This window comes from Siphateles boraxobius, unplaced genomic scaffold, assembly GCF_051911475.1.
Source record: "Siphateles boraxobius isolate OS27281-9 unplaced genomic scaffold, OSU_SipBor_1 63, whole genome shotgun sequence".
Taxonomy (NCBI): Eukaryota; Metazoa; Chordata; class Actinopteri; order Cypriniformes; family Leuciscidae; genus Siphateles; species Siphateles boraxobius.
Window position 1 is genome coordinate 47,123 of NW_027509190.1, and position 27,082 is coordinate 74,204.

The window sequence follows — 27,082 nt, forward strand, 5'->3', positions numbered from 1 at the left end:
TGCTTGTGTTCTAGATGTCGCTGCACATGTTCCCGAGATCCTGAACGCTGACGAACGCGTCGGAGCTGTTGTGCTGCACGCGGGGGTGAACAACATCAGTCTGCGGCAGACGGAGGTTCTGAAGAAGGACTACAGGAGCCTGATCGAGACGGTACGCAGCACATCACCTGAAGCAACGATCATCGTGTCTGGACCGCTTCCCACGTACCGACAAGGACAGGAAAGGTTCAGTAGATTATTTGCACTAAATGAATGGTTAATGTCATTGTGTAATGAACAGAAACTGCTCTTTGTAAATAATTGGAATCTGCTCTGGGAACGACCTAGGCTCTACCGTGCTGATGGCCTGCACCCCAGCAGAATCGGAGCGGCTGTTCTGTCGGACAACATCTCCAAGACGTTACACACCATATGACTAGTAAGTCAAAGTCCAAATCACAGTCTTTGCTGTCCCAACTTAATTGATATAAGTAGTGTAGAACATTATATAGAAACTGTGTCTATTCCTCGTTTAGTGAGGCCAAACAATAAATCTACTGTAGGATCTAGGAAAAATCTTATTGTAATTAAACCTGAAAATCTCAATATCAGTGAACAAAAACAATTTCTAAAGCTAGGTCTTCTAAACATTAGATCGCTCACACCTAAGGCGGTTATTGTAAATGAAATGGTCGCAGATAATAGTTTCGATGTATTCTGCCTTACTGAAACCTGGCTTAAACCAAATGATTATTTCGGTCTAAATTAGTCCACTCCACCAGGATACTGTTATAAGCATGAGCCCCGTCTGATCAGTTGTGGCGGCGGTGTTGCAACAATCTATAGAGATATTCTAAATGTTACTTAGAAAACAGGTCATAGGTTTAATTCGTTTGAAGTACTTGTGCTAAATGTTACGCTCTTAGATGTAAGAAAGAAATCCCTATTATCTCTAGCCTTGGCTACTGTATATAGACCTCCAGGGCCCTATGCTGATTTCCTAAAAGAGTTTGCAGACTTTCTCTCAGATCTATTGGTCAATGTCGATAAAGCAATAATTGTTGGAGATTTTAACATACACGTAGATAACACAAATGATGCGTTAGGGGCTGCGTTTACAGATTTATTAAACTCCTTTGGGGTCACGCAAAACATCAGTGGTCCCACTCATCGTCTAAATCATACACTAGATTTAATTATATCATATGGAACCAATCCAACTGATATAGATATTGTACCGCAAAGTGATGATGTCACTGATCATTACATGATAACTTGCATAATACGTACTCCTGAAATTTGTCATGTTGCGCCACGTTATCGACCAGGCAGAACAATCCTTCCAACCACTATAGATAGATTCTCAAATAGCTTACCTGATCTATCTCAGCTACTCAGTGAACCCAAACAAACAGATGAACTGGAGGAAATGACTAGCAGTTTGAGCACCATTTTCTCTAGTACACTAGAAATTGTTGCACCAATTAGATTAAAAAAGGTTAGAGAGAAAACTAAAGCACCATGGTACAACAGTGCTACGCATGTTATCAAGAGAGAAACTTAGAGCGTAACTTAGAGCGTAAATGGAAACAAACTAATTTAGAGGTCTTTAGAATCGTGTGGAAAGACAGTATGTCACGTTATAAAAAGGCTCTAAAAGCAGCCAGGGCTGAGCATCTCCGCAAACTAATAGAAAATAACCAAAATAATCCAAGGTTTTTATTCAACACCGTAGCTAGACTAACAAATAAACAAACATCACCAGAGCAAAATATTCCATTACAGTATAGTAGTAATGATTTTATGAATTTCTTCAATGAGAAAATAGAAAGCATCAGAAACACAATTGTAAATGTACAATCTTTTATGGTGTCTTATGATTCAGCCTCAATTATCGCCCCTCAAGAACAACTACACCGCTTTACAACTATAGGACAGGAAGAGTTAAATAAACTTATCATTGCATCTAAACCAACAACATGTTTATTAGATTCAATACCCACTAAACTACTGAAAGAAGTGTTAGCTGTAGTGGAAGAGCCCCTTCTCAATATTATTAACTCGTCTTTATCTTTAGGTCATGTTCCAAGAATATTCAAACTGGCAGTAATAAAACCTCTCATTAAGAAACCGCAATTAGATCCAAATAACCTAGCAAATTACAGACCCATTTCAAATCTTCCATTTATGTCTAAAATTCTAGAAAAAGTTGTGTCCGCTCAATTGTGCTCTTTCTTGCAAGAAAATGATATCTATGAAAAATTTCAGTCAGGATTCAGACCGCATCATAGCACAGAAACTGCGCTAGTTAAAATTACAAATGATTTACTTTTAGCTTCTGACCAAGGCTGTATCTCAATACTAGTTCTACTCGATCTTAGCGCTGCGTTCGACACAATAGATCATAAAATACTCTTGGATCGACTACAAAACTACACTGGTGTTCAGGGACAGGCATTAAGCTGGTTTAGATCGTACTTATCAGACCGTTATCATTTTGTCTGTTTAAATGTGGCAAAATCGAAGATAACGTCAGTAGGCTATGGAGTGCCGCAAGGATCGGTGTTAGGCCCTCTGCTATTCTCAATATATATGCTGCCACTTGGTAATATTATAAGAAAACGTGGAATTAATTTCCACTGTTATGCTGATGACACCCAATTATATATTTCATCACGACCAGATGAGAACACTAACTCATCTAAATTGACAGAGTGTCTCAAAGATATAAAATGCTGGATGACGTGTAATTTCCTGCTATTAAATTCAGATAAAACGGAGGTATTACTTATTGGTCCAAAAAACTACCCCCACAACCTTGTACAATACAACTTTAATTTAGAAGGATGTCCTGTTACTTTATCCACTACAGTAAAAGATCTGGGTGTTATACTAGACCGCAACTTGTCTTTCGAAAATCATATTTCATATGTTACAAGAATAGCCTTTTTCCACCTTAGTCAGTTAGTTCATGCATTCATGACCTCGAGACTAGATTACTGTAATGCTTTATTAGCTGGCTGTCCTGCATCCTCAATAAACAAGCTACAGTCTTAACATACCTGAATAGGAATGGGAACGGAAATGCCAGGGAGAGGAGACCCCACCCCATTGGCCAGCCAATCCATACCCCAAACTAAACTAATCAGATGATAAAATAACTTATTCTGCCACAATAATATTACATAAAAAACAGTAGCAGTCAATTTCACATGATTCACAGTAGCCTTGTGATATTGTGGCATCAGTATTATGACAATCTGTTATTCAAATTACTTTTAAAGGGTTAGTTCACCCAAAAATGAAAATTCTGTCAGTAATTACTCATCCACATGTTGTTTCAACCTCGTAAGACTTGCGTTCATCTTCGGAACACAAATTAGGATATTTGTGATGAAATCTGAGAGCTGGGTCACTCCTCCACAGGCTTCTAAGGGATTTTCTTCTCTGTGGGCCTAGAGTGAGTTTACTAGTGTAATAGCGCAGCGCTTCTGTGTCGTTAAATAGGCTCACTATTGGCCGACGCTGGTCATGTGTGTGATGCGTGTGACGTGTGAAATCTTTCAGAGTATCACGGCACTGCATGAATTTCTGCAGTAGTATTGGGATGTGAAATTAATAGGGGTGTAACGATTCATCGATGCATCGATGTATCGATTTATATTCCTATGATCCAACTACATCGATCTGTGCTCGGCAAATTGGCATTCCGTACGACATATATCGATCTAATATCGTTTTAAAAGGTAATCAATCGATTGTATCGATACTAGGAAATAACATATTAGATTTAAGCACGTCAGACTTTATATGGACGTTTTTTCTTAGCACTTTTAATGATAAAGGCGTTAAACATTACTCGATTTAGTCTGCCTATATGTGACGTCATCGCCACGCGCCAGCAGCGGCGCAAAGTCAAAACATAGCATGGCGGAATACAGAGGAGATGCCGACGAGCGAGAAATCATCAATCATCATTGCGGTCCAGTGTGTGGAAACACTTTGGATTTTGCAAAGACGGCGATGTTTTAAATAAGTCGCTCGCTGTTTGTAGAATATGCAAAGGTCAAGTAAAGTACAAAAGTGTTGTCTTGTTTGTTTATATCCATAATTAATTGATACCTGATTCCCTTACAAGAAACAACAGGAATCTAGGAAACTCTACCTGCACTGTCCAGTATCCAGGTATTTATTTCAGTCACACTGGTTGCATTTTTGGCTAAAAAGTTACTGAATCGATTTCAAGTCACTGAATCGTTTCGGATCGTATCGTTCTAAATGAACCAATATCGTCCTTGAATCGTATCGACAACCACGTATCGTGATACGAATCGAATCGTTGTTAAAACGAATCGTTACACCCCTAGAAATTAACAATTAATATTAAACAATTTAATCAGAGACTCTGATATCAGTCAATTAGGCCACTAAAAGATGACTACTGTAATTCCTCAAATAAAAACCGGTAGTCAATTAAACGCCGGCTGGGCCTCTGATAGTGGCCGGGGGCGGGGTCAACACAGACAATTAAAGGCCGGTCTTAAATTAAGGCTGGGGAAAATTTAGTGTTGATAGGTAATCTCCTAAGTGCCTTTCATGTAATGACATAACGTAACATACTCATTTTCCACTAGATATTTCCCTCTAACGTTACATCTCATCAGCAATTTCGATTTTGGCACGCACTGCAGGAGCTGACCACTGAGGAGCGGATGTACAGTGACGTGACATCACTGCCAAATTCAAACTGTGCTTTCGCGCTATGGCTGGCGCTGAGCTAAAGACGGACTTTCAGCGCTGGTCATCCCGTCCGTATATCACAACTATTCAGTGTTTTTAACCACATAATTTTTATTTTAGGTTTCAGACATTTAGATACATATAATTTATAGCAAAACAATACATTTTTATAGTTTGTAAAATACACAATGGTGTCTATGGAAGCAGCAATAATTATTCATTCAAATATATTTGCCGAGGTGTTTTAGGGTGCTTTCACACCTGCCTCATTTAGTTCGGTTGAATCGCACTAGAGTTCGTTTTCCCCCTTGGTGCGGTTCGTTTGGGCAGGTGTGAAAGCAGCAATCGCACTTGGGTGCGCACCAAAAGCGGACCAAATAAGCGTACCGAGACCTCCTCGAAGAGGTGGTCTCCGTACGCTTTCAAGCGAACTTGGAGCGGTTTGTTTGTGGTGAGAACGTGATCCGACCTCGAACAGACCCAACTGCCAAAGAACTGCGCATTTTTGGACTTAACCAGCTGCCGTAGTCGATCAAAATTATTATTTAGATTGTCAATAGCGCTCCCTTTAAGCCATGACTGACTTACCGCGTTCTGCACTCTCACTAAAATCTCATCATAAACCCTGAAGTTGTCTGCACTGCACAGTGAATTTCTTATTTATATCGCATCTAGACTTTGTTGTTTATGGGGGGATTTGCGAAAGGATAAAGCTCGTGCTGATTCGGAACATAATTTTTTTTACTCTATTCTTCTTCCAGTTCACCGGCCACTTACTTTCATGTATTTTAGGAGAAACTGATGAATTCACGTGCTGTAATAAATCCAACAGACAGGAATCTCTTAACTGCTGCGGCCCAAACAAACATCTCACGTTACAGATAAAGATCATTGATAAAGGTTTTTTAACCGACAAAACAAACTCACTTGCATGTATTTGAGAATCGGAATAGAAGATAGTTGATAACATGGTAAGCAAGTTTGTTAATATTTAGAAATAAAAGTGCTACATCTGTCATACAGCGCTATTTTGGCTGTGGTGAATCACATGCCAAGCATGACGCGTCACCATGGAAACATGGGGGGGCGGGGGGGATCGCGATGCCGTCTCAACATAGTGATTTCTGTCAGCCATCGCGATAGATGATTGCATCGTCCATCGGCCCAATCCTATTATTTATCAAAAAGATGGAATTAGAAATAAAGGCCTGCCTCTAACAAAAGCCTGCTTCAAATAAAAGCTTGTTACCTCCTGCAGTTCAGGTAAATAAAGGCCCCGGTTTTTATTTGAGGAATTACGGTATACAATCATTAACAAGTGAACAACATCATCTAAGTTTCGCTTGCATTTTTCGCCATAACATTTGTGTTTTTTTCCCTCCACTAGTTAATGCCACATTGTGGCATAGTCGGATTATTTTAAATTTTGATTTACTTTTCCCTCCACTTGTTAATGCCACACTATCGCCAATACATGACCAACTTCATCTGATTACATTTTCTCCTGCATTTTTTGGCATAACAAATATTATAAGAAATACACAGTTACAGCAGCCAGAGACAAACTAATGATAAGACGTCAAGGGTCAAGAGCCCAACTAAAGCAAACAATAATCACCATAATTTATTTTCAATGATACATCAACATCTAAAGTTGGTCATGTATTGGTGATAATGTGGCATTAACAAGTGGAGGGAAAAGTAAATCACATCAATCCCAATGCTAACATTAGCACGGCACTCGGCCAGCTTCAGCTCATGGTAACTAAACGACAGAGGGCTCATCCGGATGGCGTTCACATCATCGCGGGGGACTTTAATAAAGCTTGCCTTAAGACTGTTCTCCCCAAATTCCATCAGCACGTCAAGTGTGCCACTAGGGGAGAAAACACATTAGATCATGTTTATTCCAACATTAAACATGACTACAGAGCGTCCCCCCTCCCCCACCTCGGACAATCAGACCACCTCTCCCTGCTCCTCTTCCCGGCCTACACCCCCCTCAGGAGGCAAACAAAACCAGCCACACAGACCATCACAGCCTGGACTGAAAATGCTCTCATCCAGCTGCAAAACTGCTTCGTCTGCACAGAGTGGAGTATTTTTGAAGATCAGGACCTGGACACACACACACAGAGTCTGTCCTCTTCTACATCAAGTGCTGTATCGAAAATGTCACAGCGAAGAGACGCATTTAGATCTTCCCAAACAGCAACATAAAATCCAGGTTGTATGTGGTTATTAAGTCGTTGTCTAAAAGTGATTTATTTTTAAGTGAGCGGATGTTTAAAAGCGCTAACTTAACAGTCTTACTTTTTGATAATCAAATAAACAGTCGCCCTAAGGGGTCGAAAGGTCGTAGGACCTCGAGATTCGTCACGGACGACCGCCACGGGCCCCCGAATCGGGCCCCAGAGTATCGTGGCTCTAGATGCTTCCCGGGCCTAGTAGGCCCTCTAATCCTAACTGCTGAATTAACCCTAGCAGACACATGCTCCCATAGAGATCAATGGGAGACAGAGAGGTGCATAAAAAATAGCTAAAAATAAACTTGGCATGTCTCGACCTAGCCCGCTCGGTCTGTCGCAGAGGGCCACGTGACGCAACTTTTTATCGAGTTTGGGGCCCCTCGGACCCCTGGCGGCTGCGCGGGAGCCACTGACACGTGCAACTTATCCCATTCATTTTCATAGGCGTTTGGTGGACATCCCCACGGAACGGTCCCAATAGCTCCGAATGGCTCCAATTTGAAATCTGTGGCCCCTCAGGGTCCCCTCAGACGGTCCACAAAGACTGGGGTCCGTAGTACCCCGTTAAGTGCGTTAGAGTCAAAAACAACATCCCACCTGTAACCTATTTGACGGGTGCCCTAAATGCTGTCTGTGGACAGTCCATATTTAGGCTAATTATGCATAATTAATAGTTTTAATGTACATCAGTGTGTTGTATTCTGTCCCCAGTGTGGTGTACAGTAGGTTTGACCACAAAAAACCACTGCAATTATGAATTATGGCCTATTAATGCATTGACCACGGACAACCTATTTGGACTCCGTCAAATAAGTTACAGGTGGGCCCTTACTTTGCCCACCTGTAACTTATTTGGCAAGGTCCAAATAGGCTGTTTGTGGACAGTCCATTTTTAGGCTACAGTGGGCCCTTAATTTGCCCACCTGTAACTTATTTGACAGGGACCAAATAGGCTGTTCGTGGACAGTCCATTTTTAGGCTACAGTGGGCCCTTAATTTGCCCACCTGTAACTTATTTGACAGGGACCAAATAGGCTGTTCGTGGACAGTCCATTTTTAGGCTAACTATGCATAATTAATAGCTTTAATGTACATCAGTGTGTTGTATTGTGTCCCCAGTGTGGTGTACAGTAGGTTTCACCTTATAAAACCACTGTAATTATGAAATATGACCTATTAATGCATTGACCACGTACAGCCTATTTGGACCCTGTCAAATAAGTTACAGGTGGGCCCTTACTTTGCCCACCTGTAACTTATTTTACAGGGTCCAAATAGGATGTCTGAGGACACCTTCCTGTGCCCACCTGTAACTAATTTGACAGGATCCAAATAGGCTGTTCGTGGACAGTCCATTTTTAGGCTAACGATGCATAATTAATAGCTTTAATGTACATCAGTGTGTTGTATTGTGTACCCAGTGTGGTTTACAGTAGGTTTGACCTCACAAATTTGAGTTTTCCAAAAACTCACCCATAGTTTCCAAGAACTCACCCGCTCCAAAAAAGTCGAAAAAAGCATCCCACCTTTAACTTATTTGACAGAGTCCCTGTAAGCTGTCCATGGACATGCCATTTTAAGTCTAATAATGCATAGTTCTTCTGATGGGACACATAGGCCATTCGTGGTCACATAGGCGGTCAGTGGGACAAATAGGCTCTCTGTGGTCAATGGGCAGGGCCACGGGCTGTCACTTAGATTTGCCGTGGACGAACAGGCCATTCAAATAAGTTGCAGGTGGGATGCTGTTTTATATTTTGATGTCATGACTGATAAAAATGAATAAAATTGATTAAATATCAATTTTACGTTAATCTCTGGGCCCCCCTGAGCGACACACTGGGGACACAATACAACACACTGATGTACATTAAAGCTATTAATTATGCATAATTAGCCTTAAAATGACATGTCCACGGACAGCTTACAGGGACCCTGTCATATAGGTGACAGGTGGGATCTTTTCTATATTTTGATGTCATGACTGATAAAAATGAATAAAATTGATTAAATATCAATTTTACGTTAATCTCTGGGCCCCCCTGAGCGATTTGCAGCCTTCAGAACCCCGAAATTCCACTGTCCACGAACAGCCTAAATTTTTGAATGGGATAGATTGTACGTGGGACGTCCAGATCTCAGCCTCTGGACACAATTTGGAGCTGAAACCTGCGCTCCTGCGCTCATCTGGACGTGCCCAGACAGTGCTGTGAATTTCAGGGCGTTTGGAGAAACTTGAAAATCCGACTCAAAAGTTCTCCCTTTGAGATTTTTTGGGTCGGATTTTCAAGTTTCTCCAATCTCTTTGAAATTCACACCATGGGCAGGGCATGTCCAGATGAGCACAGGAGCGCAGGTTTCATCTCCAAATTGTGTCCAGAGGCTGAGATCTGGACGTCCCATCTGCAACTTATCCCATTCAAAAATGTAGGCTGTTCGTGGACAGTGGAATTTCAGGGTTCTGAAGGCTGCAAATCGTTCAGTGGGGCCCAGAGATTATCGTAAAATTGATATTTAATCATTTTTATGCATTTTTTTATCAATCATGACATCAAAATATAGAAAAGATCTCACCTGTACCCTATGTGACAGGGTCCCTGTAAGCTGTCCGTGGACATGTCATTTTAAGGCTAATTATGCATAATTATGAGCTGTAAAGTACACCAACGTGTTGCATTGTCTTCCCTGTCCACTGTACTGCATGTTTTAAGCAATAAAACATTTACAATATGAATTGTGACCTGTTAATGCATCGACCACGGACAGCCTAAACAGGTCCGGTCAAATGAGTTACAGGTGGGACCTTCCCGTGCCAACCTGCAACTTATTTGGTGCCCACCTGCAACTTATTTGACAGGGTCCTTGTAAGCTGTCCATGGACATGCCATTTTAAGTCTAATAATGCATAGTTCTGCTGATGGGACACATAGGCCATTCATGGTCACACAGGAGATCAGGGGGACGAATAGGCTGTCCGTGGTCAGTGGGCAGGGCCACGGGCTGTCACTTAGATTGGCCGTGGACGAACAGGCCGTTCGTGGTCACATAGGCTGTCAGTGGGATGAATAGGCTGTTCGTGGTCACACAGGCCAAAATTAGCATAAAATCAAACTGTCCACAAAGAGCTCACAGGGGCTCCATCAAATAAGTTGCAGGTGGGATGCTGTTTTCAACTTAGACATTTTCAGCGGGTGAATCCCTGTAAAGAATTGGGGACTTCAGCACATATGATGAAATCCCCAATTCTTTACAGCGATTCACCCGCTGAAAATGTCTAAGTCGAAAACAGCATCCCACCTGCAACTTATTTGACGGAGCCCCTATAGGCTCCCCGTGGACGGTCAGTGGGATGAATAGGCTGTTCGTGGTCACATAGGTGGTCAGTGGGATGAATAGGCTGTTCGTGGTCACATAGGCGATCAGTGGGATGAATAGGCTGTACGTGGTCAGTGGGGAGGGCCACGGGCTGTCACTTAGATTGGCCGTGGACGAACAGTCCGTTCGTGGTCACATAGGCGGTCAGTGGGACGAATAGGCTGTCCGTGGTCAGTGGGCAGGGCCACGGGCTGTCACTTAGATTGGCCGTGGACGCACAGGCCGTTCGTGGTCACATAGGCTGTCAGTGGGATGAATAGGCTGTTCGTGGTCAAAGAGGCGGTCAGTGGGATGAATAGGCTGTTCGTGGTCACATAGGTGGTCAGTGGGATGAATAGGCTGTTCGTGGTCACATAGGCGGTCAGTGGGATGAATAGGCTGTACGTTGTCAGTGGGGAGGGCCACGGGCTGTCACTTAGATTGGCCGTGGACGAACAGGCCGTTCGTGGTCACACAGGCGGTCAGTGGGACGAATAGGCTGTCCATGGTCAGTGGGCAGGGCCATGGGCTGTCACTTAGATTGGCCGTGGACGAACAGGCCGTTCGTGGTCACATAGGCGGTCAGTGGGACGAATAGGCTGTCCGTGGTCAGTGGGCAGGGCCACGGGCTGTCACTTAGATTGGCCGTGGACGAACAGGCCGTTCGTGGTCACATAGGCGGTCAGTGGGACGAATAGGCTGTCCGTGGTCAGTGGGCAGGGCCACGGGCTGTCACTTAGATTGGCCGTGGACGAACAGGCCGTTCGTGGTCACATAGGCTGTCAGGGGGACGAATAGGCTGTTCGTGGCCACATAAGCAGTCAGTGGAAGGAATAGGCTGTTCGTGGTCACACAGGCGGTCAGTGGGATGAATTGGCTGTTCGTGGTCACATAGGTGGTCAGTGGGATGAATAGGCTGTTCGTGGTCAGTGGGCGGGGCCACGGGCTGTCGCTTAGATTGGCCATGGACGAACAGGCCGTTCGTGGTCACATAGGCTGTCAGTGGGATGAATAGGCTGTTCGTGGCCACATAGGCGGTCAGTGGGATGAATAGGCTGTTCGTGGTCACACAGTTGGTCAGTGGGATGAATAGGCTGTTCGTGGTCACACAAGCGGTCAGTGGGATGAATAGGCTGTTCGTGGTCAGTGGGCGGGGCCACGGGCCGTCGCTCAGATTGGCCGTGGATGAACAGGCCGTTCGTGGTCACACAGGCGGTCAGGGGGACGAATAGACTGTTCGTGTCAGTGGGCGTGGTCAGGGGGCGGTCACGGGCTGCACACAGGTCACAGGTGGGACGAACGGGCGCTTGGTGGTCGGTGGGTGTGGTCAGGGAATTTCGCGAAAAGGCGGTCAGGGGGACACGCGTGCGCTCAAGTGGACGCCCGCCTGCGACCTGTTCGGTGCGCGACGAATCGACTGCGGGCGGTCGGTGAGCCCCCCTGTGGCCGAGGCCCGGGTTGCGGGCAAGGGGGCCGAATTTCGTTCCTCCGGCCCGCCCCACGGGGCCCCCCCCGCGGCCGGGCGCGGTCGGCCGGGCCCTGAAAAATCGCCCAGGGGGCGTTGCGCGCCGGTCCAAGGCACTACCTTTTAAGCTGTCCGTGGACCCCTTCCCTTACTCGGTGGCCTAAAGGGCGAAAGGTCCTCGGTTCGAAACCGAGCAGAAACAGTGGTTGGATTCTGACAGAAAATGTAAACTGTTTGCAATGCTAGGTGGGTGCAGCGCTCATTTCCTTTATATGCTTTTTAATAAGCGTGCACCCAATTATTTATGTCTGCAACCTGAAGACGTGTTTCCGTAGCGTAGTGGTTATCACGTTAGCCTCACACGCGAAAGGTCCCCAGTTCGAAACTGGGCGGAAACTGTGGGTGGTTTTTGCAAAAATTACACTTGCAGGGATGTTTGTGGTTTAATCTCTTTAGAAAAGGACAAAAATAAAACAAATGACCGTTGAGGTTTCCTTTACAGTAATAAAAAATGTTTGGTCTGCCAACAAAATTAGCAGCTTTTTGCCATGTTTAAAACACTGGGCAGTTTATAGTTTCAGTCGCTTTTGAACAAGCATACCCTACAAGCGGTGGGACTGACGTCCAAATCAAGTTTCCGTAGAGTAGTGGTTATCACGTTCGCTTTACATGCGAAAGGTCCTCAGTTCAAAACTGGGCGGAAACAAGTGGAGGCATTTTAAATATGAATGCTGCAATTCACTACAAAACCCTTACTTTGGAGACAGGTGAAGGCCATCGTACCAAGAAGCTGTAGGCAGACTGCCATGCCGAATAACCTCTGTTCTGTTGTTTGTTGAATTCACAGACTGTCACACTGCCTGCAGAGCAGATTATGGGAAGGAGCCATCTTCTAAAAAGCACATGTGTCTCATCAATAGGTTTCTGTAGTGTAGTGGTCATCACGTTCGCCTAACACGCGAAAGGTCCTCGGTTCGAAACCGAGCAGAAACAGTGGTTGGATTCTGACAGAAAATTTAAACTGTTTGCCACGCTAGGTGGGTGCAGCACTCATTTCCTTTATATGCTTTTTAATAAGCGTGCACCTAAAGATTTATGTCTGCAACCTGAAGACGTGTTTCCGTCGTGTAGTGGTTATCACGTTCACCTCACACGCGAAAGGTCCTCAATTCGAAACTGGGCGGAAACTGTGGGTGGTTTTTGCAAAAATTTCGTATGCGATTTTCTGTTGAGCAGGTCAGTACACTTGCAGGGATGTTTGTGGTTTAATCTCATTAGAAAAGGACAAAAATAAAACAAATGACCATTGAGGTTTCCTGTACAGTAATATAAAATGTTCGGTCTGCCAAAAAAATTAGCAGCATTTTGCCATGTTAAAAACACTGGGCAGTCTATAGTTTCTGTCGCTTTTGAACAAGCGTACCCTAGAAGCGGTGGGACTGATGTCCAAACCAAGTTTCCGTATTCTAGTGGTTATCACGTTCGCTTTACACGCGAAAGGTCCTCAGTTCAAAACTGGGTGGAAACAAGTGGAGGCATGTTAAATATAAATGCTGCAATTCGCTACAAAACCTTTACTTTTGAGACAGGTGAAGGCCATCGTAACAAGGAGCTGTAGGCAGATTGCCATGGCGAATAACCTCTGTTCTGTTGTTTGTGGAATTTACAGACTGTCACACTGCTTGCAGAGCAGATTATGGGAAGGAGCCATCTTCTAAAAAGCACATGCACCTCATCAGTAGGTTTCTGTAGTGTAGTGGTCATCACGTTCGCCTAACACGCGAAAGGTTTTCGTTTCGAAACCGAGCAGAAACAGTGGTTGGATTCTGACAGAATTTAAACTGTTTGCCACACTAGTTTGGTGCAGCGCTCATTTCCTTTATATGCTTTTTAATAAGCATGCATCTAAAGATTTATGTCTGCAACCTGATGACGTGTTTCCGTAGTGTAGTGGTTATAACGTTCGCCTCACACGCGAAAGGTCCCTAGTTCGAAACTGGGCGGAAACTGTGGGTGGTTTTTGCAAAAATTTCGTATGCGATTTTCTGTTGAGCAGGTCAGTACACTTGCAGGGATGTTTGTGGTTTAATCTCTTTAGAAAAGGACAAAAATAAAACAAATGACCATTGAGGTTTCCTGTACAGTAATATAAAATGTTCGGTCTGCCAACAAAATTAGCAGCATTTTGCCATGTTAAAAACACTGGGCAGTCTATAGTTTCTGTCGCTTTTGAACAAGCGTACCCTAGAAGCGGTGGGGCTGATGTCCAAACCAAGTTTCCGTAGTGTAGTGGTTATCACGTTCGCTTTACACGCGAAAGGTCCTCAGTTCCAAACTGGGTGGAAACAAGTGGAGGCATGTTAAATATAAATGCTGCAATTCGCTACAAAACCCTTACTTTTGAGACAGGTGAAGGCCATCGTACCAAGGAGCTGTAGGCAGATTGCCATGGCGAATAACCTCTGTTCTGTTGTTTGTGGAATTTACAGACTGTCACACTGCTTGCAGAGCAGATTATGGGAAGGAGCCATCTTCTAAAAAGCACATGCACCTTATCAGTAGGTTTCTGTAGTGTAGTGGTCATCACGTTCGCCTAACACACGAAAGGTCCTCGGTTTGAAACCGAGCAGAAAAAGTGGTTGGATTCTGACAGAATTTTAAACTGTTTGCCACACTAGTTGGGTGCAGCGCTCATTTCCTTTATATGCTTTTTAATAAGCATGCACCTAAAGATTTATGTCTGCAACATGAAGACGTGTTTCCGTAGTGTAGTGGTTATAACGTTCGCCTCACACGCGAAAGGTCCCCAGTTCGAAACTGGGCGGAAACTGTGGGTGGTTTTTGCAAAAATTTCGTATGCGATTTTCTGTTGAGCAGGTCAGTACACTTGCAGGGATGTTTGTGGTTTAATCTCTTTAGAAAAGGACAAAAATAAAACAAATGACCATTGAGGTTTCCTGTACAGTAATATAAAATGTTCGGTCTGCCAACAAAATTAGCAGCATTTTGCCATGTTAAAAACACTGGGCAGTCTATAGTTTCAGTCGCTTTTGAACAAGCGTACGCTAGAAGCGGTGGGACTGACGTCCAAATCAAGTTTCTGATAATCAAATAAACAGTCGCCCTAAGGGGTCGAAAGGTCGTAGGACCTCGAGATTCGTCACGGACGACCGCCACGGGCCCCCGAATCGGGCCCCAGAGTATCGTGGCTCTAGATGCTTCCCGAGCCTAGGAGGCCCTCTAATCCTAACTGCTGAATTAACCCTAGCAGACACATGCTCCCATAGAGATCAATGGGAGACAGAGAGGTGCATAAAAAATAGCTAAAAATAAACTTGGCATGTCTCAACCTAGCCCGCTCGGTCTGTCGCAGAGGGCCACGTGACGCAACTTTTTGTCGAGTTTGGGGCCCCTCGGACCCCCGGGGGCCGCGCGGGAGCCACTGACACGTGCAACTTATCCCATTCATTTTCATAGTGTTTGGTGGACATCCCCACGGAACGGTCCCAATAGCTCCGAATGGCTCCAATTTGAAATCTGTGGCCCCTCAGGGTCCCCTCAGACGGTCCACAAAGACTGGGGTCCGTAGTACCACGTTAAGTGCGTTAGAGTCAAAAACAGCATCCCACCTGTCACCTATTTGACGGGTGCCCTAAATGCTGTCCGTGGATAGTCCATGTTTAGGCTAATTATGCATAATTAATAGTTTTAATGTACATCAGTGTGTTGTATTCTGTCCCCAGTGTGGTGTACAGTAGGTTTGACCACAAAAAAACACTGTAATTATGAATTATGGCCTATTAATGCATTGACCACGGACAACCTATTTGGACTCCGTCAAATAAGTTACATGTGGGCCCTTACTTTGCCCACCTGTAACTTATTTGACAGGGTCCAAATAGGCTGTTCGTGGACAGTCCATTTTTAGGCTACAGTGGGCCCTTAATTTGCCCACCTGTAACTTATTTGACAGGGACCAAATAGGCTGTTCGTGGATAGTCCATTTTTAGGCTACAGTGGGCCCTTAATTTGCCCACCTGTAACTTATTTGACAGGGACCAAATAGGCTGTTCGTGGACAGTCCATTTTTAGGCTAACTATGCATAATTAATAGCTTTAATGTACATCAGTGTGTTGTATTGTGTCCCCAGTGTGGTGTACAGTAGGTTTCACCTTATAAAACCACTGTAATTATGAAATATGACCTATTAATGCATTGACCACGTACAGCCTATTTGGACCCTGTCAAATAAGTTACAGGTTAGTGATAGGATGAAGTTGGAAACCGGAAGAGGGTCTATGAGAAGAACCATCAGAATTTCATTTTACACATTTCATTGAATTGAATACTTGCATTTGTAATGGGAACAATTCTTGAAGTTGTTGAAAATTGAAGTCGTTGATGGTTCCGGCAGTGTGAAGTGGAAGTTGGTTGAGCGTTCTCTTTCTCCAGGACCGCATGGCTGGTTTGGGCAAGGCCTGGGACTCTGTTGAGGCCACGCCGAGCACCCAGGAGAAGTGAGGAAGTCGGAAGGATGGGTGATTGGAGTCGTTGTTGGTTGGAGTCTTTGTTGGTTGGAGTCTTTGTTCCAAAACTCCTGAGATTGTCCTTGGTTCTTTGTGAGAGAGTCTTCTCTCTTTTCCATGAGGCCGGATCTGGTTGGAATCGAGGCCTGCTGGGCCCTGGGGCCCCCGTGGATGGGGAGGGGGCTCCCCAGTCTCACCAGAACAGTGTTGCGGCCGGATGAAAAACTAAGAGAGGCAGGTCACATGTGGACTGTCTCTAATAAGGCCTGGAGAAGATCCTCCCCTAAGGGTTGAACTCGACCAATCAGAAAGGGGACATGTCTGAGAGGGAAAGTGGCTCTTAGTTGATTTATGGATCTTTGTCCCTAGGAAGATTATACCTTCATTAATGCTAAAATAGCTATAACACATCCACACTGCATTCTAGAAGAAGGCGATGTACATCAAAGTGTGAGTCATTAAATGAGGATTAGTTAGGTAGGAGACACTATACAGGTGAGGTTACATTGATCGTTAGTTTGTTGTATACCAGGATACATACCATAATATATACCTAATAGTACACGAGACAGTAAACCATTTACACTGTTTCTTTCACAGTTTTATGCATGTTCATTTATAGATCAGTTAGTCTATGATTAATGCAGCAAAGTCTGTTTTAAAGAGGGTTTCTGTTTCATAGTCTCTCTCTTGAGTATGTGGCCACATTCCTCGGAGGTCGTAAAATCTCCTTGTCATGCCCTGTAACATGACACTGTTTCTGCCCTTGTGTTTGTTCATTTGGGCTGTGTGAGGAGTTTCATAAACCTTTGTATATAATGAATAATTAGTATGTGTCTGATTGGTCCATACCCTACAGATCCCCCCTCTCGATCGTTGTTGTCCCCCCTCAAGGACAACCACGAGCGAAGTTGGAAGTGCAGAGAGATCGGACACACACTTGTCATAGAAGGCTGGAAGGCCATGGTGGCCTCTGGTTGCTCGTGTCTTCTGGAGCGGTGGTCGTTCCACGGCTGGTGATGTGGACAGTAGCCAAGTCCAGGTCTCCCAAGTAGCCAAGTCCAGGTCTCTGCTTTACACGCGAAAGGTCCTCAGTTCCAAACTGGGTGGAAACAAGTGGAGGCATGTTAAATATAAATGCTGCAATTCGCTACAAAACCCTTACTTTTGAGACAGGTGAAGGCCATCGTACCAAGGAGCTGTAGGCAGATTGCCATGGCGAATAACCTCTGTTCTGTTGTTTGTGGAATTTACAGACTGTCACACTGCTTGCAGAGCAGATTATGGGAAGGAGCCATCTTCTAAAAAGCACATGCACCTTATCAGTAGGTTTCTGTAGTGTAGTGGTCATCACGTTCGCCTAACACACGAAAGGTCCTCGGTTTGAAACCGAGCAGAAAAAGTGGTTGGATTCTGACAGAATTTTAAACTGTTTGCCACACTAGTTGGGTGCAGCGCTCATTTCCTTTATATGCTTTTTAATAAGCATGCACCTAAAGATTTATGTCTGCAACATGAAGACGTGTTTCCGTAGTGTAGTGGTTATAACGTTCGCCTCACACGCGAAAGGTCCCCAGTTCGAAACTGGGCGGAAACTGTGGGTGGTTTTTGCAAAAATTTCGTATGCGATTTTCTGTTGAGCAGGTCAGTACACTTGCAGGGATGTTTGTGGTTTAATCTCTTTAGAAAAGGACAAAAATAAAACAAATGACCATTGAGGTTTCCTGTACAGTAATATAAAATGTTCGGTCTGCCAACAAAATTAGCAGCATTTTGCCATGTTAAAAACACTGGGCAGTCTATAGTTTCAGTCGCTTTTGAACAAGCGTACGCTAGAAGCGGTGGGACTGACGTCCAAATCAAGTTTCTGATAATCAAATAAACAGTCGCCCTAAGGGGTCGAAAGGTCGTAGGACCTCGAGATTCGTCACGGACGACCGCCACGGGCCCCCGAATCGGGCCCCAGAGTATCGTGGCTCTAGATGCTTCCCGAGCCTAGGAGGCCCTCTAATCCTAACTGCTGAATTAACCCTAGCAGACACATGCTCCCATAGAGATCAATGGGAGACAGAGAGGTGCATAAAAAATAGCTAAAAATAAACTTGGCATGTCTCAACCTAGCCCGCTCGGTCTGTCGCAGAGGGCCACGTGACGCAACTTTTTGTCGAGTTTGGGGCCCCTCGGACCCCCGGGGGCCGCGCGGGAGCCACTGACACGTGCAACTTATCCCATTCATTTTCATAGTGTTTGGTGGACATCCCCACGGAACGGTCCCAATAGCTCCGAATGGCTCCAATTTGAAATCTGTGGCCCCTCAGGGTCCCCTCAGACGGTCCACAAAGACTGGGGTCCGTAGTACCACGTTAAGTGCGTTAGAGTCAAAAACAGCATCCCACCTGTCACCTATTTGACGGGTGCCCTAAATGCTGTCCGTGGATAGTCCATGTTTAGGCTAATTATGCATAATTAATAGTTTTAATGTACATCAGTGTGTTGTATTCTGTCCCCAGTGTGGTGTACAGTAGGTTTGACCACAAAAAAACACTGTAATTATGAATTATGGCCTATTAATGCATTGACCACGGACAACCTATTTGGACTCCGTCAAATAAGTTACATGTGGGCCCTTACTTTGCCCACCTGTAACTTATTTGACAGGGTCCAAATAGGCTGTTCGTGGACAGTCCATTTTTAGGCTACAGTGGGCCCTTAATTTGCCCACCTGTAACTTATTTGACAGGGACCAAATAGGCTGTTCGTGGATAGTCCATTTTTAGGCTACAGTGGGCCCTTAATTTGCCCACCTGTAACTTATTTGACAGGGACCAAATAGGCTGTTCGTGGACAGTCCATTTTTAGGCTAACTATGCATAATTAATAGCTTTAATGTACATCAGTGTGTTGTATTGTGTCCCCAGTGTGGTGTACAGTAGGTTTCACCTTATAAAACCACTGTAATTATGAAATATGACCTATTAATGCATTGACCACGTACAGCCTATTTGGACCCTGTCAAATAAGTTACAGGTTAGTGATAGGATGAAGTTGGAAACCGGAAGAGGGTCTATGAGAAGAACCATCAGAATTTCATTTTACACATTTCATTGAATTGAATACTTGCATTTGTAATGGGAACAATTCTTGAAGTTGTTGAAAATTGAAGTCGTTGATGGTTCCGGCAGTGTGAAGTGGAAGTTGGTTGAGCGTTCTCTTTCTCCAGGACCGCATGGCTGGTTTGGGCAAGGCCTGGGACTCTGTTGAGGCCACGCCGAGCACCCAGGAGAAGTGAGGAAGTCGGAAGGATGGGTGATTGGAGTCGTTGTTGGTTGGAGTCTTTGTTGGTTGGAGTCTTTGTTCCAAAACTCCTGAGATTGTCCTTGGTTCTTTGTGAGAGAGTCTTCTCTCTTTTCCATGAGGCCGGATCTGGTTGGAATCGAGGCCTGCTGGGCCCTGGGGCCCCCGTGGATGGGGAGGGGGCTCCCCAGTCTCACCAGAACAGTGTTGCGGCCGGATGAAAAACTAAGAGAGGCAGGTCACATGTGGACTGTCTCTAATAAGGCCTGGAGAAGATCCTCCCCTAAGGGTTGAACTCGACCAATCAGAAAGGGGACATGTCTGAGAGGGAAAGTGGCTCTTAGTTGATTTATGGATCTTTGTCCCTAGGAAGATTATACCTTCATTAATGCTAAAATAGCTATAACACATCCACACTGCATTCTAGAAGAAGGCGATGTACATCAAAGTGTGAGTCATTAAATGAGGATTAGTTAGGTAGGAGACACTATACAGGTGAGGTTACATTGATCGTTAGTTTGTTGTATACCAGGATACATACCATAATATATACCTAATAGTACACGAGACAGTAAACCATTTACACTGTTTCTTTCACAGTTTTATGCATGTTCATTTATAGATCAGTTAGTCTATGATTAATGCAGCAAAGTCTGTTTTAAAGAGGGTTTCTGTTTCATAGTCTCTCTCTTGAGTATGTGGCCACATTCCTCGGAGGTCGTAAAATCTCCTTGTCATGCCCTGTAACATGACACTGTTTCTGCCCTTGTGTTTGTTCATTTGGGCTGTGTGAGGAGTTTCATAAACCTTTGTATATAATGAATAATTAGTATGTGTCTGATTGGTCCATACCCTACAGATCCCCCCTCTCGATCGTTGTTGTCCCCCCTCAAGGACAACCACGAGCGAAGTTGGAAGTGCAGAGAGATCGGACACACACTTGTCATAGAAGGCTGGAAGGCCATGGTGGCCTCTGGTTGCTCGTGTCTTCTGGAGCGGTGGTCGTTCCACGGCTGGTGATGTGGACAGTAGCCAAGTCCAGGTCTCTGCAGCAGGTGTTGAGGCAGCAGAATTATGCCAATTGAGTGTGGTGTTTGGATAATTGTGATTACATTTTGAAAAAAAGAACCCGGTTTTCAAAATTGCGTGTAAACAATTGAAAAAAACTGTAAATATATACTAACTCTTCATTTCAAAATAGAACACATCTTTCTCTGCACACACTAACTTTACCAAAACACTGGAAATCTGACTCAGAATGAAATTATTCTGTCAAAGAATAACACTTGTTTTCACTTCACAAGGTACATGCAGTCAATCAAAGTACAACAGGTTTCAAAATACTGGCTATTGTATTACAAAAACTTCATAGACTTTTGTGTTTCAGTTTTACAGGTATTTGCATACAAAACATGCAATCCACCATTTTTACACTAAATTTATTGGTTGGGAACTGTATGTCCACATGTACAGTATTCCAGTAAAAAGCAAATCAGTTTTTTTTCCCTTTACTGTTTACCAGCCTCTCTTAGTGAAAGACCGTGGTTGATTACATGGTCAATGATAGTGGCACGAATTTCATCACTGACTACTGTTCTTGCAGCCCTTGGAATGCCACCACCACACATTCTTACACCTCTACCTTGCCCTCTCCTTAGGCCTGCTCTTCTCCCTGCTCCTCTCACTGCACATCTCACTGCACATCTCACTGCACATCTCACTGCATCTCTGACTGCACCTCTCACTGCACATCTCACTGCATCTCTCACTGCACCTCTCACTGCACCTCTCACTGCACATCTCACTTCACATCTCACTGCACCTCTCACTGCACCTCTCACTGCACCTCTCACTGCACCTCTCACTGCATCTCTCACTGCACCTCTCACTGCACCTCTCACTGCACATCTCACTGCACCTCTCACTGCACCTCTCACTGCACCTCGCACTGCACATCTCACTGCACCTCTAACTGCATCTCTCACTGCACATCTCACTGCACATCTCACTGCACATCTCACTGCACATCTCACTGCACCTCTCACTGCACATCTCACTGCACCTCTCACTGCACATCTCACTGCACCTCTCACTGCACATCTCACTGCACCTCTCACTGCATCTCTCACTGCACCTCTCACTGGGCCTGCTCTTCTCCCTGGGCCCCTTGCTCTTACTCTTCCTCGTCCAGACATTACAGTGTTTGTCTTTTTCTGTTTCCAAAAACATCACTCCTCAAAGTCCTCCTTTTACTGTATAAGTGTCAATGTAACAGAAAAAAATAACCCCTGCCACTGAGTCTAAGCCAGACTGGAATCAGCTATGGTTGGCCCAATTTACACAACATAAATCAGGTGTGTGTCAATTATTCAATTGTTTGTTTATTATCAGCTGAGATATATTGTTTTTGAACTGATATCATTGAAGAAGCCGAGGTTTTTATACTGTATCTAAGGTTTGGAATATTGTTTTTGCTATTGTGGGGTGGTTTGTGTTAACATTTGTAAATACTACAAAAACAATCCATAATTTTGTTGGGAGGTATAGCTTGTCTGTTACGAAAATGTAAGCATTGTGGAAATGTGTTCACTGACTGCATATTGTGTGAAAACTGTATAGTATTGCTCTTAATTCATTATGATAAGATTTCCTGCATACAAAATTTATTTCTAAAAAGTGCACAGATGTGGAATGTGTCTTAGAATGCAAGTTTCTAAAAAGTGCACAGATGTGGAATTTGTCTTAGAATGCAATGTGGATTATGCCAGTACTTACAGAGACAGTGGTGCTTGGTGTAGGGGCACTGGACACTGCTGCGCTGGGTTGGTCAACAGCCTGAGATGGTCTCCTAGCCACACTCAGATTTGGCTTTGCAGCAGCAATGTGGGACCCACCAAATCTTGGCTTGGTAAACTAAAAAAGGGCAAAACAATTTCAATGAAAAGACAAATTGAATTGTAACAGCACATTGGCCAAAAATATAATAAAATATAAAATGATAAAATATCTATTGATCCTATCATTCATTATATAACTAAAGGACCTGCTTTCTTTCTTTAACTTATTTTTTTGTCTGTGTATTACCACACTCTACTACTTATACAGATTGAAATAAGCACAGTTAGAATAGAAAAATGTTTGGGAAGGTATTGCTAGAATGTGAGTATATAGTAATTTAACAAGTACCTTTTAAAAATGACTTAAAATCAAAAATAGTTTGCACATAGTTTGTAAGAGAAAGCGTTTATTAACAGTAATGAAGGTTACACTTGAAATGGCAACAAAGCAGATTCATGATGACTTAATTAATAATACGTGTATAATTAATTGTGCATAAGTGGAATGTTACCTGAGAAATACAGAATGAAAGACGTAGCTTCAGTAGCCAGTTGGAAAAATCAAGAGAGATGCCATGAAGGACGTGAGTGTCCTTTAACCCATAATGGCAAAGCCCAATTAGAGAGGAAGAGGAGAATGCAAGAGCAGAGCCCAGAGAAGAAAGAGAGATCACATAGGTTACATTGTTCTTTCACCATTTTACTTGATCTAAACCAACCTGAGACAGTGAAACTGACCAATAAGCAGACTACAGCCGCCCCTGTACAAGGTGTCACAGCTGGCAGGTAGGTGTAAAAACATACCAGCCATTTCCACTGAACTTAAACCTTTATACTAAACGTATATTAAAACTGCAATTATATATATATAAAAAAAATGTTATTACCTTTGACAAACTTGGTATAATTTTAGAAGTAGGCTGGGGTGGGAGCTGACGCTGACTCTGCGCCATGACCTCCTGTGCTGGTCCAGTAGCGGCAGACTGTTGTTCAACAACCCTTGGTGCTTGTCCAATAGAGGCTGTGGCCTGCTTAAGACAACCACAAAAATACATAGGCTACAATAATTGTTGAACGAGAAGAATTTGTTCAGTAAATTATACATATATAAAAAAAATACAAGTTACATCTTTACATTGTTACCTTTTGAGTGTGAAAACCACATATGCACTTTGGGACCGCTCCGAGCAAGGTTGTCTGGCCGCGAGACTGCATCGGACATCTTTCAATCTGTAAACATTATCACACATATAACATAGAATACATGCATTTCTAACTTATCAGTATGAATGCCACATTAATTTATTGTAGTCTGTCATTTATTTTTATTCATGTTCTTTGAAGGGGAGATACAAACTGTAAAATTAGAGATAAAGAGAGAGTAAAGTTTGTATCCTCCTTTAAAAGAACAATAGAGGAACATTTCACACCTTCAAAAAAACATCCATTAACTCAACATCCCCACCCCCACTGCCTCAAATCTCTGAATCTCCCAGTGCAAAAAAAAAGTTTTTTTTTTTTACATAAATAAACATAAATCTCAAATACCTGCAACATTATCTACATACATATCTATAAATAATGATGACATTGAATTAAATGATCAGGATTACAATTATTACATCATGCAAAGGTGACAAAAGCACACTTACCCTTTGGTACACGTCATGCCACTTTTTCTGTCGAGGAGCTGGCCTGTTACCCTCATTTGATGGCCAAACTCCTGTGCTGGCAAACTTTTTTAGCCTTGCAATCCAGTCAGTATCTGACATGGCTTTATGGGATTTTTTGCCAGACATTTTTTTGTTGGGGGGCTAACGGTTAGGTTATATCGTTTTGAACAAAACTACTATAATACAAATTAGTTCTTTAAAAAAAGCACACACGATATTTACAATTATAATATATACAATTATATACAAATATAAAATTACATTGTCCGAAAATACAGTTAAAGTTACCGAAAAATACGTTTTGCAGTCCTCCGTTAAAATGATGCTGCCTGACCTCCGTGACAGTGATGCTCGACGTCTGAACTTTTTGACCTCTGACACGCCCCTCAGGATATGTCATTACTTCGTACACCTTCTGCTCAGTTCGGCAACTTGATTGACACTCGGCTAGCTTCCTGACTCCTCCTCCTAGCGGTGCTAAGCGTAAACGTGCCATCGACATTTCCTTGTACTCTGATTGGTCAAATGTCGAAAATGATAAGGAAAAAGTCAAGAATGGCGCTCTCTGATTGGCTGCAAATGTTATAATGTCGAGAATGGCGCTCTCTAATTGGCTGCAAACGTTATAGCGCGTCGACGTGATTGGCTGTGGCGTTCAACATTGTTCAACATTATCCCCATTTTGACGGACTATCCTTCGGCAGCTGGCGTTCAGGTCGCAGTCTCCCCTGGAGGCGTGGGTTCGAATCCCACTTCTGACAAACCTAACCTTTGGATGCGGGCTCAAGCTACAGTCTTTAACCCTCTGGCAAGTTTATCCAGAAATGCAGTAATTTTGGCAAAGCACTGCAATTCAGTTCATGCTAGAATTAACCAAACATTAAAGTAACACTGACCTGCAGTACATGACCTTTATAGTAACACTTTAGTGCAATGTATGGGATTCTATGGCACTTGGAATTTCAAGTCATGACATTTCAGAAAAAATGGACATGTTGATTGAATCGGATTCAACTGAATTTCACGAAATAACATGTTGTGATGTTTACCGGAAGAAGATGCAGTAGAATTTCATGGCAAGGATTCTTGAAATTTCTTGGAATGAAATGTCATGGGTTTGGGGGCATGGGGTGGAGTGTCATGACACAAGATTCAAGGAATGTCATGTAAAACATTACATTAGCATTAACAAGACATGCCATTAGAATGAAAGAATGATATCAGCCTTAACAAAACATTGTAACAACACTGACACATATGACATGAATATGAGAGTAATACTATTACTGCATTTGTTCAACATTAGTCTTAAAAAAAACTGGATTTCAATTACAGTGCATATGAAGAAATGGACAAAGGCATAAAAGGGAATACAGAAAGCAGCTCCTTTATTTACACGTTCCCGTGTATCAAAAAGCACCATTCTGCCCCGTGTGAGGCTCGAACTCACTACCTTCAGATTATGAGACTGCCGCGCTGCCTAACAGCGCAAACGAGGCATGTGCTGTGACTCAGGTGAGATTCCGAGCGGTCTAAGGCGCTGCGTTCAGGTCGCAGTCTCCCCTGGAGGCGTGGGTTCGAATCCCACTTCTGACAAACCTAACTTTTGGCTACGGGCTCAAGCTAGAGTCTTTAACCCTCTGGCAAGTTTATCCCGAAATGCAGTAATGTTGACAAAGCACTGCAATTCAGTTCATGCTAGAATTAAGAGAGGAACATTTCACACCTTCAAAACATCCATTCACTCAACATCCCCACCCCCACTGCCTCAAATCTCTGAATCTCCCAGTGCAAAAATTTTTTTTTTGTTTACATAAATAAACATAATTCTCAAATACCTGCAACATTATCTACATACATATCTATCTGGCCAGCTGGCCAGGGTCCCCAGACAACTGTTTTAATGACAGCTTGAGCAAAATGCAACGTTTTGGCCAGGAATCGAACCCGGGTCAAATGCTTAGAAGGCAGCTATTCTCACCACTATACCACCAACGCAAGACAATTGGATGTAGGCTTAAAAAAATTGCATGAACTTATTGACCTGACCTACCAGGCACCATATTAAAAAAGAGGTCACTAATATAATAATGTAACACGTTTTATACAGACACTTCATATTTAAACGGTATTAGATTATTTTTTGGATTCACTGGCTTCTGTGAAGCGTTGAGGTAAAATGATGCATGACGCCGTTCCTGGAAATCGCGCTGTTCGGGGACAACTACCTGTCTCTGCAACTCCTCGTTAGTATAGTGGAAAGTATCTCCGCCTGTCACACGTAAGTCTGGGGTTCGATTCCCTGATGAAGAGATCCAGTTCTTTACTGCTGCCAAAAGACCTTAACAAAAGTTTTGCTCCATCAAACAAGTTACAGGAGAAGTTGGCAAGGGGCCCCGGACGACTGTTCGAAAGACAGCTTGAGAAAAATGCAATTCGTTGGCCGGGAATCGAACCCATACCGCAAGAATGGACAGACCCAGGAATCGAACCCATACAGGAAGAATTCTCATAATCAAGGTATTTAATTTAAAAATGTGAGACTTTTTATACAGACACTTCATATTTAAATGGTATGTAAGGAACTCAGCTTTTTGGAAATATTAATAATCAATAATATCTTGTTTATTATTAATTATAAATATTTGGGTCAGTTAATTGGATTAACTTGATGTGGCTGAATTAATATTACAATCAATTAATCAGTTCTTCCAACGAACTATTTTGATTATTAATTTATTCTAATAAAGGGTATCTTCCATGGCCACCGAAGAATAATTATTTCTTCGCCTGTACAGTACTTTGAGCCAGTAGCAAAAACCGTGATCGTAAAGTGACTTGTATTGCAAACAAAACAGAACCAAATACATATTATGTACAAGTTTTATTAACTAAATATAGATATTTATATGAATATAAATAAACTAAACAACATACACACATGAATACATAAATAGGTTAGTG

General features: G+C 43.2%; 6 non-coding genes across 6 annotated transcripts; all 6 read left to right on the forward strand.

Moving 5' to 3' along the window:
* Positions 1 to 12,420: 12,420 nt before the first annotated feature.
* Positions 12,421 to 12,493, forward strand: trnav-uac (transfer RNA valine (anticodon UAC)). The gene has a single exon. It is a non-coding gene; the product is annotated as a tRNA-Val (tRNA).
* Positions 12,494 to 12,707: 214 nt separating this feature from the next.
* Positions 12,708 to 12,780, forward strand: trnav-aac (transfer RNA valine (anticodon AAC)). The gene has a single exon. It is a non-coding gene; the product is annotated as a tRNA-Val (tRNA).
* Positions 12,781 to 13,723: 943 nt separating this feature from the next.
* On the forward strand, positions 13,724 to 13,796 carry trnav-cac (transfer RNA valine (anticodon CAC)). The gene has a single exon. It is a non-coding gene; the product is annotated as a tRNA-Val (tRNA).
* A 266-nt stretch (positions 13,797 to 14,062) lies between these two features.
* Positions 14,063 to 14,135, forward strand: trnav-uac (transfer RNA valine (anticodon UAC)). The gene has a single exon. It is a non-coding gene; the product is annotated as a tRNA-Val (tRNA).
* Positions 14,136 to 14,544: 409 nt separating this feature from the next.
* On the forward strand, positions 14,545 to 14,617 carry trnav-cac (transfer RNA valine (anticodon CAC)). The gene has a single exon. It is a non-coding gene; the product is annotated as a tRNA-Val (tRNA).
* Positions 14,618 to 17,838: 3,221 nt separating this feature from the next.
* Positions 17,839 to 17,911, forward strand: trnav-cac (transfer RNA valine (anticodon CAC)). Its single transcript has one exon. It is a non-coding gene; the product is annotated as a tRNA-Val (tRNA).
* The last annotated feature ends 9,171 nt before the right edge of the window (positions 17,912 to 27,082 follow it).